At 46.1% G+C, this 18789-nt stretch overlaps 1 protein-coding gene across 1 annotated transcript in view; it reads right to left on the bottom strand.

The window, feature by feature from the left end:
* Window positions 1–9566: 9566 nt before the first annotated feature.
* The window catches only part of LOC127452134 (DNA-directed RNA polymerase III subunit RPC10), an 84132-nt gene continuing 74909 nt past the window's right edge, over window positions 9567–18789 (bottom strand). The window contains exon 4 of the transcript XR_007899201.1: window positions 9567–9603. The gene's annotated coding sequence lies outside the window, so the exon portion shown is untranslated. The remainder of the gene's footprint in view (window positions 9604–18789) is intronic.

Below are 18789 nucleotides of genomic sequence, written 5' to 3'. Positions count from 1 at the left end.
ACATGTTCCATCAGCCAAAACAATATTTTTATGCTTAACACGGAAGTTCCAAGAATAATACACTATGGTATGCGGAAGTCCATGTAACTATAAAATATACATTTACATAGTAAAACTGTGGTGAAATATCGAAGCTGGAGTGCACCTTTTTAACGATGTATAGGTTGTTACGATTAATTAAGAATTGTATGTCAATAACATGCATTAAATGAAAACAATACTGATTGCGAGCCATAGAAGTCATACGAGTTTGAGATGACGTAAGGGTGAGTAAATGATGAGAGATGATGAACTATTCCTTTAATAAAAAAACAGGGAACCATCCACACAACATAGATCTTATTCACAGTAGCACCATATTTGATTTTTTTATGTGAATGAAAACAAGGCTGTGAGGGATAGATTTACAGTCTCTTCAATGGCATGCACTATATAAAGCTGTATAAAGCTCGTAGATCACATTTCATGTTAGTTTCATGGAGTTTTTTGTCAACTGAAATTTCTATCGGAACTATCTGAAACACTTTAAACAAGAGTACAACCCATTTAAGAGACTCTATAGGCCCCTATACACTACCGGAGAAGTTCTACTTCGTTCAGGGGTAAAAAGAAGTTCAAAACAGCCGAGCAATGATATACTATTTCCGAACATTCAGACACCCGCCACACTGTTGTGGGAGGCATTTAGATGAGCATTTAATTTGAGGAAACTACATGTAAATCCTTAACTAATGTGACATTAAAATGTGTTATCAGACTTTATACCTCATTTAATGAGTAGAATTCACACTAGATCAGTAAAAGAAGTTGTTTTAACCACTTGATGATTTAAATGAATATAACTGCAGAAGAATTTTTTTTATTTGTCTTGTTTAGATTCTGAATTCATGACGCTAATGCTCTAACACGCTATACGTGGCCATAATATGCGCTGATTACCCTCCGTTATCCAAATAACTACAGATCTTTACAGACAATGTTTTCCATGCTTGTTCAATGAACCATAAACAATTAATGAACATGCACCTGTGGATTGGTCGTTAAGACACTAACAGCTTACAGATGGTAGACAATTAAGGTCACAGTTATAAAAACTTAGGACACTAAAGAGACCTTTCTACTGACTCTGAAAAACACCAAAAGAAAGATGCCCAGAGTCCCTGCTCATCTGCGTGAACATGTCTTAGGCATGCTGCATGGAGGCATGAGGACTGCAGATGTGGCCAGGGCAATAAATTGCAATGTCCGTACTGTGAGACACCTAAGACAGCACTACAGGGAGACAGGAAGGACAGCTGATTGTCCTCGCAGTGGCAGACCACATGTAACAACACCTGTACAGGATCGGTACTTCCGAATATCATACCTGTGGGACAGGTACAGGATGGCAACAACAACAGCCCGAGTTACACCAGGAACACACAATCCCTTCATCAGTGCTCAGACTGTCCGCAATAGGCTGAAAGAGACTGGACTGAGGGCTTGTAGGCCTGTTGTAAGGCACGTCCTTACCAGACATCACCGGCAACAACGTCACCTATGGGCACAAACCCACCTTCGCTGGACCAGACAGGACTGGCAAAAAGTGCTCTTCACTGACGAGTCGCGGTTTTGTCTCACCAGGGGTGATGGTTGGATTTGCGTTTATCATCGAAGGAATGAGTGTTACACCAAGGCCTGTACTCTGGAGTGGGATCGATTTGGAGGTGGAGGGTCCGTCATGGTCTAGGGCGGTGTGGCACATCATTGGACTGTGCTTGTTTTCATTGCAGGCTATCTCAACACTGTGCGTTACAGGAAAGACATCCTCTTCCCTCATGTGGTACCCTTCCTGCAGGCTCATCCTAACATGACTCTCCAGCATGACAATGCCACCAGCCATACTGCTTGTTCTGTGCGTGATTTCCTGCAAGACTGGAATGTCAGTGTTCTGCCATGGCCAGCAAAGAGCCCGGATCTCAATCCCATTGAGCACGTCTGGGGCCTGTTGGATCAGAGGGTGAGGGCTAGGGCCATTCTCCCCAGAAATGTCCGGGAACTTGCAAGTGCCTTGGTGGAGGAGTGGGGTTACATCTCACAGCAAGAACTGGCAAATCTGGTGCAGTCCATGAGGAGGAGATGCACTGCAGTACTTAATGTTACTTTTGCTTTTGACCCCCCCCTTTTGTTCAGGGACACATTATTCCATTTCTGTTAGTCACATGTCTGTGAAACTTGTTCAGTCTTAGTTGTTGAATCTTTTTATGTACATACAAATATTTACAAATGTTAAGTTTGCTGAAAATAAAAGCAGTTGAAAGTGAGCGGACATTTCTTTTTTTGCTGAGTTTATGTTGTGTATTGGTGTGATATCATTACGACGCAGGTGTGTGTCCATCACTGGAAGTAAAGGATGGAGGAGTAAAGATGGATGTGAGTTCAATTCGGTGTCTGTGTGGTTAAATCTGATACACTTCATCATCACATAACAATGGCGACAAGGATATTAATGCAGTAGTTCATCGATAGCCGGTTCTTTAAGAGAGGTAGGCGTGCGGTACTACGGGTCTAGTTAGTTGAATCAAAGTTTTCAGTATCAGATTAGCAACGCAAGTGAAAAATAGACGGTGCAGTTCCCAAGTTTGATTGCTACAGCGAACCAGCCACACTGGGTCCATGACAGACGAGGTGGTTGAATGCTTTCGAACTATTTGCAGACGGTAAAGGTTTGATCCTGTCAGACGACACTTCAGAATTTACTAAAAAAAGAAGGAGAGCCCTGCTTTTACACCATGCTGGAACAGACGTGCAGGATGTTTTCTCCACGCTCACCAAAACAGGAGGGCTGACAGATTATGTTCAGGTGGTAGCAGCATTAAACGCATACTTTGTGGCTCAGGTGAATACAGCATTCTCAAGACAGACATTTTATCAGTTAACACAGAAAACAGGGCAGACTGTACAGCAATTTGTCACTTGTTTAAGGCAATCATCCAAAGACTGTGATTTTGGTGCCGACAAAAGATAATCAAATCAGAGATGCAGTTTTGAGTAAATGCAACTCAGAGTACATATGCAGAAAAATTGGTCCCTGACTCGCGTTTTGGAAATTGCAGTGCATTGCGAACGAGTTGAACTACAGATGACTTCAGACACAAAGATAAAAGAGACAGTGAGTCGGGTGTACAGAAGGGGGGGTGGGGGTGGCGGAGATCTGAAGAAACAAAAACAAAGTCACAAAGGTAAAACAGACTTAGACAAAATATGTTATAGATGTGGCCACGCTGTTCACCTTGCAAAAGACTCTAACTGTCCCGCACGAGGTAAATCCTGCAGAAAATGCATTGGAAAAGATCATTTTGCCAGAATGTGCAAAACAAAGGAAAGCACAAAAACATACAGTAGTGAGAGCTGAATCAGAGGAACAAAACCAAGACTTTTGTAGTGAAAGAGGACTGCAACATGGACAGAATAATATTCTCAGTTAGTTGGGAGCAACAGGCAACATATTAGATGAAGGAACATGGGAAAGAAAGAGAAGAATATTAAATGCAGCTCAGCAAAGTCAGACAAAAAGCTGTACGTATACTCATCAAGTGAACCTCTGCCAGTGAAAGGAATTTTCTGGTGTGAGGTAGGAATAGGGAAACACAGCACACAAGCCAAATTTTCTGTTATTTGTGGACATGGTGAACCACTTCTTGGAAAAGAAACAGCGATCAAATTAGGAGTGCTCAGGATCGGTGTTAATGTGGCTGCAGTAAATGACGTGAAATCACTGGTAAGATAGCAGTATCCCAAATTGTTTTGCAGAGTGAGCAAATTAAACACAAAACAAACCAGCTTGTACATAGACAAAACAGTGACACCAGTAGCACAACCCCTAAGGCGTGTTTAGTTCCACCTCAGAAGTGCAGTTGAGGGAAAAAAATTAATGAACTGCTTGAAATGGACATTACTGAGAAAGTTCAAGGAGCAACTCCATGGGTAAATCCAGTAGTTGTTGTGCCCAAAGCAAATGCAGAAATAAGGATGTTTCTGGACATGAGGCAAGTGAACACAACAATCATTTGTGGGAGTTTTCCAATCCCCATAGTGGATGGACTATTGCAAGACATGAATGGAATTAGACCTGAAAATGGGGATACCACCAGCTGGAATTGACACCAGAACCAAGAGACATCACCACTTTTGCTGTTTATGGGCATACTGCTGTCACAGAAGGATATAGGTCCAATGGCAGTGAGAGTGAGAGCCGTTGTGGAGGCAAGGGAGCCTGAAAATGCATCAGAGGTGCAGAGTTTTCTGGGGTTAGCGGGCTATAGCAGTCATTTCATACCACAGTTCGCAAGTCTCTCAGAATCTCTCCACAAATTGACAAAAAAGGACACCAAATTTCATTTTGGCCCAGAGCAAAAGGAAGCTTTCAAAACTCTGAAAGACAAGCTTTCTGAAGCTACAACACTTGCTTATTTCGATAAAGATGTACCAACCAAGGTCATCGCTGATGCAGGGCCGATGGGCATCGGTGCAGTATTGGTGCAGGAACAGAAAGTAGTGATGGTTCCAGTCTACTATGTGAGCAGGAGCTTAACAGACTGTGAACATAGATATTCTCAAACTGAACATGAAGCACTCGCACTGGTATGGGCATGCGAAAGACTACACCCATGTGTGTATGTTTGGAAGTTTGATTTAGTTACAGACCACAATGCTCCGAAGATGATCTTTAGCCCTCAATCAAAACCATATGCATGCAATGAAAGATGGGTTTTGAGACGAATTTTGAGTGGTTCACATACCCGGTACACACAACATTGCAGATCCTCTGTCAGGTTTGCTAGGACAGTCAGCAAATGAACAAACACACACACACACACACACACAGAGAGCAGAAGAGTATGTATGATTTGTGGCTGTCAACGCAACACCAAAAGCCCTGATCACGAAGGAAGTGGAACAGACCTCAGCTAAGCTGAAAAACGTGAGGAATGCTATTCAAACAAGTTGTTTTGACAACTGTCCAGTATATGCTTACATTGCTAGTGAACTGTGTGTCATCGGTCAGATAGTACTGAGAGGGACTAGGATTGTGTTGCCTCAGTCGCTGTGGATCAGATCATTACAGTTGGCTCATGAGGGTCATTTGGGTGCTGTGGAGACAAAGCAACACCTGAGAACAAAAGTTTGTTGGCCGGGAATGGACAAGGCTGCTGAGAGATTTGTTAGTGGCCAGACCAGACGTTCCAGAACCGTTGTCACCCACATTGTTGCCTGAAGGACAATGGCAACACCAAACCACTGACTTGCTTGGCCTGTTGCCATGAGGACATTAAATTCTGGTAGACGTTGATTACTACAGTTGATACTATGAATATGAAATCCTCAAGTCAACTACTGCAGAAACAGTGATTGATAATTTGGAGGACATTTTCAGTTGACATGGTCTACCACTAACTGAAAGTGGGCACAAGTGAACAGAGAAGTGGAAAGACAAAACACTTCATTGATGAAAAGGATACGGCTTGCCCGAGCAGAAGCACAAAGAAAAGGCAGAAGAATGTGAAATGAACTGCAAAGTGAAGAACTGATACCTAAGGCCTCCAGACCCCAGGGACAAATCAAATTGCCTGAAAGATTCAAAGACTATATTACAAAATAGATTATGAAATTCAGAGTAACTGATATTTGCTAATGAAAGGAGTCATACCAGAGCTCTGTGAAACTTAAAGGTATTGAGGTATTGTTATGTTATGGTTCTATAATAACCATTAGAAAGAAGAGTTCTGTGTCATTGTCTAAAAAATAAATAAATTATATATATACACTATATTGCCAAAAGTATTCGCCCACCCATCCAAATAATTGAATTCAGGTGTTCCAATCACTTCCATGGCCACAGGTATATAAAATGAAGCACCTAGGCATGCAGACTGCTTCTACAAACATTTGTGAAAGAATGGGCTGCTCTCAGGAGCTCAGTGAATTCCAGCGTGGTACTGTGATAGGATGCCACCTGTGCAACAAGTCCAGTCGTGAAATTTCCTCGCTACTAAATATTCCACAGTCAACTGTCAGTGGTATTATAACAAAGTGGAAGCGATTGGGAATGACAGCAACTCAGCCACGAAGTGGTAGGCCACATAAAATGACAGAGCGGGGTCAGCGGATGCTGAGGCGCATAGTGCGCAGAGGTCGGCAACTTTCTGCAGAGTCAATCGCTACAGACCTCCAAAGTTCATGTGGCCTTCAGATTAGCTCAAGAACAGTGCATAGAGAGCTTCATGGAATGGGTTTCCATGGCCGAGCAGCTGCATCCAAGCCATACATCACCAAGTGCAATGCAAAGCGTCGGATGCAGTGGTGTAAAGCACGCCGCCACTGGACTCTAGAGCAGTGGAGACGCGTTCTCTGGAGTGACGAATCGCGCTTCTCCATCTGGCAATCTGATGGACGAGTCTGGGTTTGGCAGTTGCCAGGAGAACGGTACTTGTCTGACTGCATTGTGCCAACTGTGAAGTTTGGTGGAGGGGGGATTATGGTGTGGGGTTGTTTTTCAGGAGCTGGGCTTGGCCCCTTAGTTCCAGTGAAAGGAAGTCTGAATGCTTCAGCATACCAAGAGATTTTGGACAATTCCATGCTCCCAACTTTGTGGGAACAGTTTGGGGATGGCCCCTTCCTGTTCCAACATGACTGCGCACCAGTGCACAAAGCAAGGTCCATAAAGACATGGATGAGCGAGTTTGGTGTGGAAGAACTTGACTGGCCTGCACAGAGTCCTGACCTCAACCCGATAGAGCACCTTTGGGATGAATTAGAGCGAAGACTGCGAGCCAGGCCTTCTCGTCCAACATCAGTGTCTGACCTCACAAATGCGCTTCTGGAAGAATGGTCAAAAATTCCCATAAACACACTCCTAAACCTTGTGGAAAGCCTTCCCAGAAGAGTTGAAGCTGTTATAGCTGCAAAGGGTGGGCCGACGTCATATTAAACCCTATGGATTAAGAATGGGATGTCACTTAAATTCATATGCGTCTAAAGGCAGATGAGCGAATACTTTTGGCAATATAGTGTATATATATATATATACAGGGTTGGGGAGTAACAAAATACATGTAACGGGAATATGTATTTAAAATACAAAATATAAGTAAATGTATTCCACTACAGTTACAATTTAAATCATTGGTATTTAGAATACAGAATTACATTCAAAAAGTATTTTGATTACTGAAGAGATTACTTTGCATTTTATTGTAATTTATTTAATTTAATATTTAGTCCTTTCAGATGGAAAACATTTATACATATATATGATGCGATCCAAAGTGCATTTGAACAGCGGTGAAACACTTTCTTATGATGTGTTACATTCATACGAGCAGACAGAGAAGTAAGTATGGAGCAGAAGAAATAGAAATAAACCTTGTGTAAATTGTCATCTTTACGCTAAGCTAAAATGCTATTTCTAGCCATTTTACAAGCACGTTACCAGGCACGATCATATTTCTTTATCAAGAAAATTTACATTGGATCATAATTTCTTTTTTTCTAGTAAGACCTTTGATATTGGGGCAAAAATCATATTCTTGATAATAATTTTTTGTATTGTTTTCCTGTAAAAATATCTAAAAATCCTTAAAACTTGATTTAACTTGTTTTAGAAACAACACTGCATAAGATATTTAGGTTTTTCAGAGAATGTATTTTTAACGTGTATTTTGTCTTACTGTACTGGCAGAGTTTTTATAGTCAAAACAAGTGAAAATATCTACCAGTGCTAAAGAAGTAATCCAAAGTATTTAGATTATAATACGTTACTGACCTTGAGTAATCTAATGAAATACATTACAAATGACATTTTACAGCATGTATTCTGTAATCTGTAGTGGAATACATTTGAAAAATAACCATCCCAACCCTGTATCTATCTATCTATCTATCTATCTATCTATCTATATATATATATATATATATATATATATATATATATATATATATATATATATATATATATACATACAGTTGTGCTCAAAAGTTTGCATACCCTTGAAGAATTGGTAATATATGTAAAATTTTTAAAGAAAACATGAGTGAGCAGGCAAAACACATTTCTTTTATTTCTTATGGGATTCATAATCAACTGTAGGTTATAACAGAATGGCACCATCATAAAACAAAACATGGCAACAAAGAAAAAAATGAAATGACCCCTGTTCAAAAGTCTGCATACCCTTAGTTTTTAATACTGGGTATTGCCCCCTTTAGCATCAATGACAGCGTGCAGTCTTTTGTAATAGTTGTCTATGAGGCCCCAAATTCTTGTAGGTGGTATAGCTGCCCATTCATCTTGGCAAAATGCCTATAGGTCATGCAAAGTCTTTGGTCGTCTTGCATGAATCACACGTTTGAGATCTCCCCAGAGTGGCTCGATGATATTAAGGTCAGGAGACTGTGATGGCCACTCCAGAACCTTCACCTTTTTCTGCTGTAACCACTGGAGGGTCAACTTGGCCTTGTGCTTAGGGTCATTGTCGTGCTGGAAAGTCCAAGTGCGTCCCATGCGCAGCTTTCGTGCAGAAGAATGCAAATTGTCTGCCAGTATTTTCTGATAACATGCTGCATTCATCTTGCCATCAATTTTCACAAGATTCCCCATGCCTTTAGAGCTCACACCCCCCCCCCCCCAAAACATCAGTGAGCCACAACCATGCTTCACAGTGGGGATGGTATTCTTTTCACTATAGGCCTTGTTGACCCCTCTCCAAACATAGCGCTTATGGTTGTGACCATAAAGCTCTATTTTGGTCTCGTCACTCCAAAGGCGTGTCAAGGTGTTTTCAGGCATATTGTAACCAAGCATTTTTGTGGCATTGGTGCAGTAAAGGCTTCTTTCTGGCAACACGACCATGCAGCTCATTTTTGTTCAAGTATCGTCATATTGTGCTCCTTGAAACAACAACACAGTCTTTTTCCAGAGCAGCCTGTATTTCTCCTGAGGTTACCTGTGGGTTTTTCTTTGTATCCCGAACAATTTTTCTGGCAGTTGTAGCTGAAATCTTTCTTGGTCTACCTGACCTTGGCTTGGTATCAAGAGATCCCTGAATTTTCCACTTCTAAATAAGTGATTGAACAGTACTGACTGGTATTTTCAAGGCTTTGGATATCTTTTTATATCCTTTTCCATCTTTATAAAGTTCCATTACCTTGTTACGCAGGTCTTTTGACAGTTCTTTTCTGCTCACCATGGCTCAGTATCTAGCCTGCTCAGTGCATCCACGTGAGAGCAACAAACTCATTGACTATTTATACACAGACACTAATTGCAATTTAAAAAGCCACAGGTGTGGGAAATTAACCTTTAATTGCCATTTAAACCTGTGTGTGTCACCTTGTGTGTCTGTAACAATGCCAAACATTCAAGGGTATGTCAATTTTTGATCAGGGCCATTTGGGTGATTTCTGTTATCATTATGATTTAAAAAGGAGCCAAACAACTATGTGATAATAAATGGCTTCATATAATCACTATCCTTAAATAAAAGACATTAAACTTGTTTGCATGATCAGTCATATTTTCAAAATCAGTGCCAAAATTTCACAATTTCTGCCAGGGTATGCAAACTTTTGAGCACAACTGTATATATAAATTAGGTGAGTTTATTTTCAAGAAAGGGGGGATGTCGTGTATTGGTGGAACATCATTACAACACAGTTGTATGTGCGTCACTGGGAGTAAAGGATGGAAGAGTAAAGATGGATGTGAGTTCAGTCCGGTGTCTGTGTGGTTAAATCCGATACAATTCAGAATCAGAATCAGAATGAGCTTTATTGTCAAGTATGCTTACACATATAAGGAATTTGTCTTGGTGACAGGAGCTTCCAGTGTACAACAATACAAAAACAATACAAAAACAGCAGCAAGACATAGATAATAATAAAAAATAAAAAATAATTATACACATACATACAGTCACACACATACATACATACACACATACACATGGGTAGTGCAAACCTAATACAATCTCTTATGTACAGTGCAAATAAAAACCTTTTATGTACAGTGCAAATGTTTTTTTTTTTGTTTGGTTTTTTTTCATAGGAATGAAATGGCAGAAGAGGTTGGATGTGTTGGATAAATATAAAAAGACTAAACTGTGTATTGCACATAGTTATTGCTCAGTGGGGCAATTTAACTGTTCATGAGATGGATAGCCTGAGGGAAAAAACTGTTCCTGTGCCTGACGGTTCTGCTCAGAGCTCTGAAGCGTCGGCCAGAAGGCAACAGTTCAAAAAGGTAGTGGGCAGGGTGGGTGGGGTCCAGCCTTTTTCCTCACTCTGGAAGTGGATAGTCCTTGAAGGGGGGGCAGGGGGCAACCAATAATCCTCTCAGCAGTCCGAACTGTCCTTTGTAATCTTCTGATGTCTGATTCCGTAGCTGAACCAAACCAGACAGTTATTGAAGTGCAGAGGACAGACTCAATGACTGCTGAATAAAACTGTATCAGCAGCGCCTGTGGCAGGTTGAATTTCCTCAGCTGGTGAAGGAAGTACAACCTCTGCTGGGCCTTTTTCACAATGGAGTCAATGTGGGTCTCCCACTTCAGGTCCTGTGAGATGGTAGTGCCCAGGAACCTGAATGTCTCCACAGCGCTGTTTAGAATTGTGAGGGGGGTCAGGGGGGTAAAAGAGTAATAATGGGCAAAATACAGACAAAAGAATGATGATAAGGGGCATATCTTACTTTGGGTAGATGTGTGAATGGCTTTCGCTACAGATGGCACATGAGTGAATGGGCACTTGAGAAAATTTGAGTAGATTTGATTCCTTTTTTAGACTAATTAAACAAAACAAAAAAAACAAAAAATCGCATGAGATGGTCTTGCATGCCGATGTGTTCACGTTGAATACTGACTGAAAAATGTAAACAAAGTAGTAGGTGGAGTTTCAGGTCACACCTACCGATGACCTGGACCAATGGCAGCAATTCGCCCAGGCTAGCTGAACGCAAAAACACCTTCTTTTTGGCCAGATTGTGTTCTAAATTACGTCATACCCCTTCATTTTTGATTTCGTATGGAGTATATCTGGGCTTTAATGCTGCATTCCATTCAAGTCAGGTGTAGGATATTCCTATTTGATATCTCAGACCATAAATGCATTCCATTGCCCAATATTTGGAAGATGACATTTAAGAAAACAAAGCTGCAACACTCCTGTTAGCTTAGCAGTTATATATGGTTAAGATTATGAATGTTCATAATGTATTCTTACATTCTGAACAAACATAAGATAATCATGATCAACAGTATTTTATATATATATATATATATATATATATATATATATATATATATATATATATATATATATATATATATATATATATATATATTTACACACTGGTGGCCAAAAGTTTGGAATAATGTACAGATTTTGCTGTTTCAGAAGGAAATTGGTACTTTAATTCACCAAAGTGGCATTCAACTGATCACAAAGTATAGTCAGGACATTACTGATGTAAAAAACAGCACCATCACTATTTGAAAAAAGTAATTTTTAATCAAATCTAGACAGGCCCCATTTCCAGCAGCCATCACTCCAACACCTTATCCTTGAGTAATCATGCTAAATTGCTAATCTGGTTCTAGAAAATCACTTGTCAATATATCAAACACAGCTGAAAACTATTTCGTTCGTTAAATGAAGCTAAACATTGTCTTTGTGTTTGTTTTTGAGTTGCTACAGTATGCAATAGACTGGCATGTCTTAAGGTCAATATTGGTCAAAAATGGCAAAAAAGAAACAGCTTTCTCTAGAAACTCGTCAGTCAATCATTGTTTTGAGGAATGAAGGCTATACAATGCTTGAAATGGCCAAAAAACTGAACATTTCACACAAAGGTGTACACTACAGTCTTCAAAGACAAAGGACAACTGGCTCTAACAAGGACAGAAAGAGATGTGGAAGGCCAGATGTACAACTAAACAAGAGGATAAGTACATCAGAGTCTCTAGTTTTAGAAACGTCATGGTTACTGGTGTAACCTCCGTTCCCTGATGGAGGGAACGAGACGTTGGTGTCGATGTAGTGACACTAGGGGTCACTCTTGGGAGCCCGAGACACCTCTGGTCTTTGATAAAAGGCCAATGAAAATCGGCGAGTGGTATTTGCATGCCACTCCCCCGAACATACGGGTATAAATTGAGCTGGTATGCAACCACTCATTCAGGTTTTACGCTGAGGAGCCGATATAAGGTCCGGCCATTTCAGCGGGTAGTTCAGCGTTGTGGCAGGAGGGACCAACGTCTCGTTCCCTCCATAAGGGAACGGAGGTTACACCAGTAACCATGACGTTCCCTATCTGTCACTCACTCGACGTTGGTGTCGATGTAGTGACACTAGGGGTCCCTATACAAAACGCCACAAGGCTGAACTGTGTTACGTGAACTGGCGGTGTGTGGTGGGCAGACTTGCTGTGTGCCTCATAGCCAGCGCACCAGGTCGACACGTAACCTCCCCCAACATAGTTATGAGTGTTGAACGGCCCTTTTTGGGGACAAGTTGACTACCCAGAGATAGAGACAGGCTTAACCCAGTCGTGGCCTCTTTCCCCTTCTCTTTTTCCACTCCCTAAAAAAGAAGGGGGATTATCCGACTGGGCCGCCAGGTCTAGTCGGGGGGTGTCCCTCCCAAGGGGAGGACACCGCGGAGACCACACCTCACCCCAAGAGAGGGGGGGATATTTAAGTGGAAGAATACATCACATGGTCTTTCCAACCATGTGGAGAGCCTTCAAGGTAGATCCTGCCCAATGGGGGAGGAGTTACTACAACATGGAGACTGGGGCAGAGGGGCTCTGCCCAAGGAAGACGCAGTTTGCCAGCAGGGGAACGAACTAGCGGAAGATATAGATCGCATGGGGTTAGCCTTACAGGGAAACGCCACATGCGGAGCACCTACCCCAGAACTGGGCTCTTAGTTAGCGCGTGTACTGGGCCGGCAGCGAGTCTCTCCGAAAACTCGACTGCCACAGGGCTCGGAGGAAGTCAACCAGGGAACAACTTTTGTGAACACTACTGGGAATTAACAGCGCACGTCTTCAGCTCAAAAGGAGGTGGAAGGCGCTATGTGCAAGTGATACACCTGGCCAGCTATCCTGGGCTTATCCGCTTGTGTTGCGTGCCACTACCTGGGACGAAACCGGTTCCACCCAGAGGTTGTAGAACCTTGCAAAGGTGTTGGGTGTTGCCCAGCCCGCTGCTCTGCAAATGTCTGTTAGAGAGGCACCTATGGCCAGGGCCCAAGAAGCCGCTACACCACCGGTAGAATGGGCTCGTAGCCCTACCGGGGGCAGCATGTTTTGGGCGAGATATGCCATAGTTATGGCGTCAATGAGCCAGTGGGCGATCCTCTGCTTGGAGACAGTGCTTCCTTTCCGCTGCGCACCAAAACAGACAAAGAGCTGCTCAGAGATTCTAAAGCTCTGCGTGCGATCCAAATAGATGCGTAAAGCGCGCACCGGACACAGCAACGACAGGGCTGGGTCTGCCTCCTCCTGGGGCAGCGCTTGCAGGTTCACCACCTGGTCCCTAAAAGGAGTGGTGGGAACCTTGGGCACATAGCCCGGTCGGGGGTCTCAGGATCACGTGAGAATAGCCCGGACCAAACTCCAGGCACGTTTCGCTGACAGAGAACGCTTGCAGGTCACCTACCCTCTTGATGGAAGTGAGCGCAGTCAGGAGGGCAGTCTTCAAGGAGAGTGTCTTAAGCTCGGCTGACTGCAAAGCTCAAAGGGGGCTCTCTGTAGACCCTGAAAAACTACAGAGGTCTGATGAGGGGACGAGGCACGGCCTGGAGGGATTCTGCCTCCTGGCGCCTCTTAGGAACCTGATGATCAGATCATGCTTCCCTAAGGACTTACCGTCGACTGCGTCATGGTGTGCTGCTATGGCAGCAACGTACACCTTCAAGGTGGAAGGGGACAGCCTCCCTTCCAACCTCTCTTGCAGGAAGGAAAGCACTGATCTGACTGCACACCTCTGGGGGTCTTCCTGACAGGAAGAACACCACTTAGCGAACAGACGCCACTTCAAGGCATACAGGTGCCTCATAGAGAGAGCCCTAGCCTGAGTGAACGCGTCCCGTCCAGGGGCCAGACATGGAGATTCCAAAGGTCTGGGTGCGGGTGCTGGATTGTGCCCCTTCCCTGAGAAAGAAGGGCCTTCCTCAGGGGAATTTGCCCGGGGGGAGCTGTCACAAGGAGCGTGAGGTCCGAGCACCACGTCTGGGCGGGCCAGTAGGGTGCTTACCAGGACGACCTTCTCCTCGTCCTCCCTGACCTTGCACAGGGTCTGTGCAAGCAGGCTCACTAGGGGAAAATGCATATTTGCGAATGCCAGGGGACCAGCTGTGTGCCAGCGCATCTATGCCGAGAAGGCCTCGGTGAGGGCGTACCAGAGCGGGCAGTGGGAGGATTCTTGGGAGGCGAACAGGTGCACCTGTGCCTGACCGAATCGACTCCAAATCAGCTGGACCACCTGAAGGTGGAGTCTCCACTCTCCCTTGAGGGTAACCTGTTACGGCACGTCCGCCGAAGTGTTGAGGTTGCCCAGGATGTGAGTGGCTTGCAGCGACTTGGTGCTGCTAACTCCGTTGGAGGAGACGGTGGGCGAGTTATGACATACAGCGGGAGCGCAGACCGCCTTGGTGGTTGACATATGCTACCGCTGCCATGCTGTCTGTCCGAACTAGCACGTGCTTGCCCTGGATCAACGGCCGGAACCTCCGCAGGGCGAGCAGAATTGCCAGTAACTCAAGGCAGTTGATGTGCCAACGCAGCCGCGGACCTGTCTAGAGGCCGGCGGCTGCGTGCCCGTTGCCAACAGCGCCCCAGCCCGTTTTGGAGGCGTCTGTCGTGACCACGATGCGCCTGGAGACCAGTTCTAGTGGAACACCTGCTCGTGGAAACGAGAGGTCGGTCCAAGGGCTGAAAAGACGGTGACAGACCGACGTAATGGCCACGCGGTGTGTCCCGTGGCGCCATGCCCATCTCGGGACTCGAGTCTGGAGCCAGTGCTGAAGCGGCCTCATATGCATCAACCCGAGCGGGGTGGCCACTGCCGAGGATGCCATATGCCCCAGGAGCCTCTGAAAAAGTTTCAGTGGAACCGCTGTTTTCTGTTTGAATGCCTTCACCGGCTGGCACCGACTGGTGCATTCTTAAGGCGTGCCGTCAAGGAGACTGAGTCCAACTCCAAACTGAGAAAAGAGATGCTCTGAACCGGGAGGAGCTTGCTCTTTTCCCAGCTGACCCGAAGCCCTAGTCGGCTGAGGTGTGAGAGCACCAGGTCCCTGTGTGCGCATAACCCGTCTCGAGAGTGAGCTAAGATTAGCCAGTCGTCGAGATAGTTGAGAACGCGAATGCCCACCTCCCTTAACGGGGCAAGGGCAGCCTCTGCGATCTACGTAAAGACGCAAAGAGACAGGGACAGGCCGAAAGGGAGGACTTTGTACTGATATGCCTGACCCTCGAACGGGAACCGCAGGAAGGGTCTGTGTCGAGGAAGGATCGAGACGTGAAAGTACGCGTCCTTCGGGTCTACCGCTGCGAACCAATCTTGATGCCTGACGCTCGCTAGAATGCGTCTTTGCATCAGCATCTTGAACGGGAGTCTGTGTAAGGCCCGGTTCAGTACTCGCAGGTCCAAGATTGGCCACAACCAACCGCCTTTTTTCGGTACAATGAAGTAAGGGCTGTAAAATCCCTTCTTCATCTCGGCTGGAGGGACAGGTTCTATCGCGTCCTTCCATAGGAGGGTAGCGATCTCCGCGCAAGGTCGCAGCGTTTCCGTCTTTCACCAAGGTGAAGTGGACACCGCTGGACCTGGGCGGATGCCCGGCGAAGTGAATCACGCAGCCGAGTCGGACGGTCCGGACCAGCCCTCGTGACTGACTGGAAAGTGCAAGCCATGCGTCCAAGTTCCAAAGGGACAACGTCATCGGATGTATCGGCAGGTGGGGCCTCGCAGCGGGGTGGAGCTCGAGGTGCCACACCACATCGTGGCCGTGCTGAGTCCGAGGACATCGAAGCACTTACCTGGCTCCTTGTGACCACCCCAGGAACAGCCTGGGACGGGGAAGGAAGAGGCCTGTTCTCGTGACCCCGTGGAGACTGTCACATTGGGGGCGGATTTGTGCCACAGCTGGGCGCTCAGGGCGGGAGACTGCCGCTGGAGCGCCAACCTGCCAAATGGAGTGGTGGACGGTGGTCGTGATGCCAGCCGTACACACCGGATATGTGACCCAGGGAACAAGGAAACCAATCTTGCTGAGCTCTTGAGTACTGCAGCCACTTGGGCATGCAGCGCAATTAAATGCAAAAGGTAACAAAAAGATGAAGATCTGCTTACCAGCTCCAGAGCAGCGGGTTTCGTTGTCCCTGGGTCGCCCGTCTCAGGGGCGCTTCGAAGACCTCCGTGGGTTCTTCGGTGCCGGCTGTGAGACGGGTGGCGTCAGCTTCCTGCGGTGGGCTCCACGCCGGGGCTGGGCCGGAGGGGTGGGCTGCGGCGGAGCCGGTGCAGTCACCGCAGGGGGACGCCCTCGGCGATGAGTAGATGGGGTGCGGGATCTTGAGCCACACCGGGGCAGGATAAGCCGGCTAGCATCCATCTACTGCTCTACCATCGAGAACTGCTGGGCAAAGTCCTCGACGGTGTTGCCGAATAGGCCTGCCTGGGAAATGGGGGCAGCAAGGAATCGTGTCCTGTCGGCCTCACCCATCTTGACCAGGTTGAGCCAAAGGTGGCGCTCCTGGACCACTAGTGTGGCCATCGTCCGCCCGAGAGACCGCGCCATGACCTCCGTTGCTCGGAGAGCCAGGTCGGTCGCCGAGCGCAGTTCCTGCATCAATCCCGGGGCGGAACTACCCTCGTGCAGTTCCTTTAGCGCCTTGGCGGACTTGCAGGAGAGCCATGGCGTGCAGGGCAGAGGCGGCTTGTCCAGCGGCACCGCAGGCTTTGACCGTCAGAGACGACGTAAACCTACAGGCCTTGGACGGGGGCTTTGGGCACCCGCGCATAGGTGCACCGCGAGCGCCTTTATCCACCGGGGGATTGCCGAATAGCCCTTAGCCGCCCCACCATCGAGGGTAGTGAGAGCGGGGAAGCTGAAAAGATCGGGACCGGGCAGTAAAAGGTGCCTCCCGCGACCTTGTCAGCTCTTCATGCACTTCCGGGAAGAAAGGAATGGGGCGGGGCGTGGCTTTGAGCGGCGCCGTGAGCCCAGGAACCAATCACAGAGTCGCGAGGGTTCAGGGAAGAGCGGTGAAATCCACTCTAACCGACGCTCGCGGCTGTCCGGGAAAACATGTTGTCATCTCCGCATCAGCCTGTGACTGGACGATCGACCCCGTAGGGAGGAGCCCAACTTAGGCTTCTGACTGGACGAGCCCGCTCTCCGATGCTGCGCTCGAGAGCTCATCACTTTCGCGGGCTCTGAATAAGAGGTCGAACTCGCCGTGAGACGAGCCGGCGGACTCACCCGGAAGCCCGATCGGGGCAGACGAGCGTGCTGGGGAATGGGAGGTCCGCGGGGGGATACCCGGCAGAGGCGGTCCCATTGGGGTCCCCAAATCGCCCCCAGTGCTAGCCGCGCTGGCCTCAAAACTGTGGGTAAAAGGACCGAGGCGGGAGCCTCTGGGGTGGCTCGCTTTCTTACGAAGGCGAGCCGCGACCGCAACGTTGCCATGGACATATTCTCGCAATGAGAGCATGACCATCCACGAACGCTGTCTCCACGTGAGCAGTGCCAGACATGAAAAACAGTGATCGTGACCTTTAGAAGGCAAGAGATAACGAGCACAACCAGGAATAACACACAATCGGAAAAGCATCTTTAAAAAGACGCGTCTTTAAAAAGACGTTCCGTGTGTGCGCTCTTTTAGAGAAATATATACTCTTTTAGAGGGGAAAAATGCTCTTTCAGAAAATATACTCTCTAGTTTTTCTGCCGAAGCGCCCAGGGGCATTCTCTGCAGTGCACCAGAGCAGAGGAGGGAGAAGCCGCTGAAATGCGGCGTCAGATCCAGCAGGTGAATGAACAGTAGTATTCAGCTCAGCGAGCATGACCGTTCGGCTCCGAAGAGAAAAATCTGAATGAGTGGTACCAGCTCCTTTTATACCCGTATGTTTGGGGGAGTGGCATGCAAATACCACTCGCCAATTTTCATTGGCCTTTTATCAAAGACCAGAGGTGTCTCGGGCTCCCAAGAGTGACCCCTAGTGTCACTACATCGACACCAATGTCGAGTGAGTGACAGATAGGGAAAAGATGCCTCACATGTCCTCAGCTGACAGCTTCATTGAATTCTACCAGCTCAACACCAGTTTCATGTACCATAGTAAAGAGAAGACTCAGGGGTGCAGGCCTTATGGGAAGAATTGCAAAGAAAAAGCCACTTTTCAAACAGAAAAACAAAAAGAAAAGGTTAGAGTGGGCAAAGAAACACAGACATTGGACAACAGATAATTGGAAAAGAGTGTTATGGATCTTAACCCCATTGAGTTTTGTGGGATCAGCTAGACTGTAAGGTGCGTGAGAAGTGCCCGAAAAGACTACAGGAGGTATGGGGTGAAATGTCACCTGAGTATCTGGACAAACTGACTGCTAGAATGCCAAGAATCTGCAAAGCTGTCATTGCTGCACATGGAGGATCTTTTGCTGAGAACTCTTTGAAGTAATTTAAGAAGTTCTGAAAAAAAAGAAAAAAAAAAAAAGAAAATCAAATTGTAATAGTAATTTTTCAGG

This window comes from Myxocyprinus asiaticus, chromosome 14, assembly GCF_019703515.2.
Source record: "Myxocyprinus asiaticus isolate MX2 ecotype Aquarium Trade chromosome 14, UBuf_Myxa_2, whole genome shotgun sequence".
Classification (NCBI taxonomy): domain Eukaryota; kingdom Metazoa; phylum Chordata; class Actinopteri; order Cypriniformes; family Catostomidae; genus Myxocyprinus; species Myxocyprinus asiaticus.
Note: the sequence above shows the minus strand (reverse complement) of the source record. Positions and strands in the feature narration are given on the sequence as shown.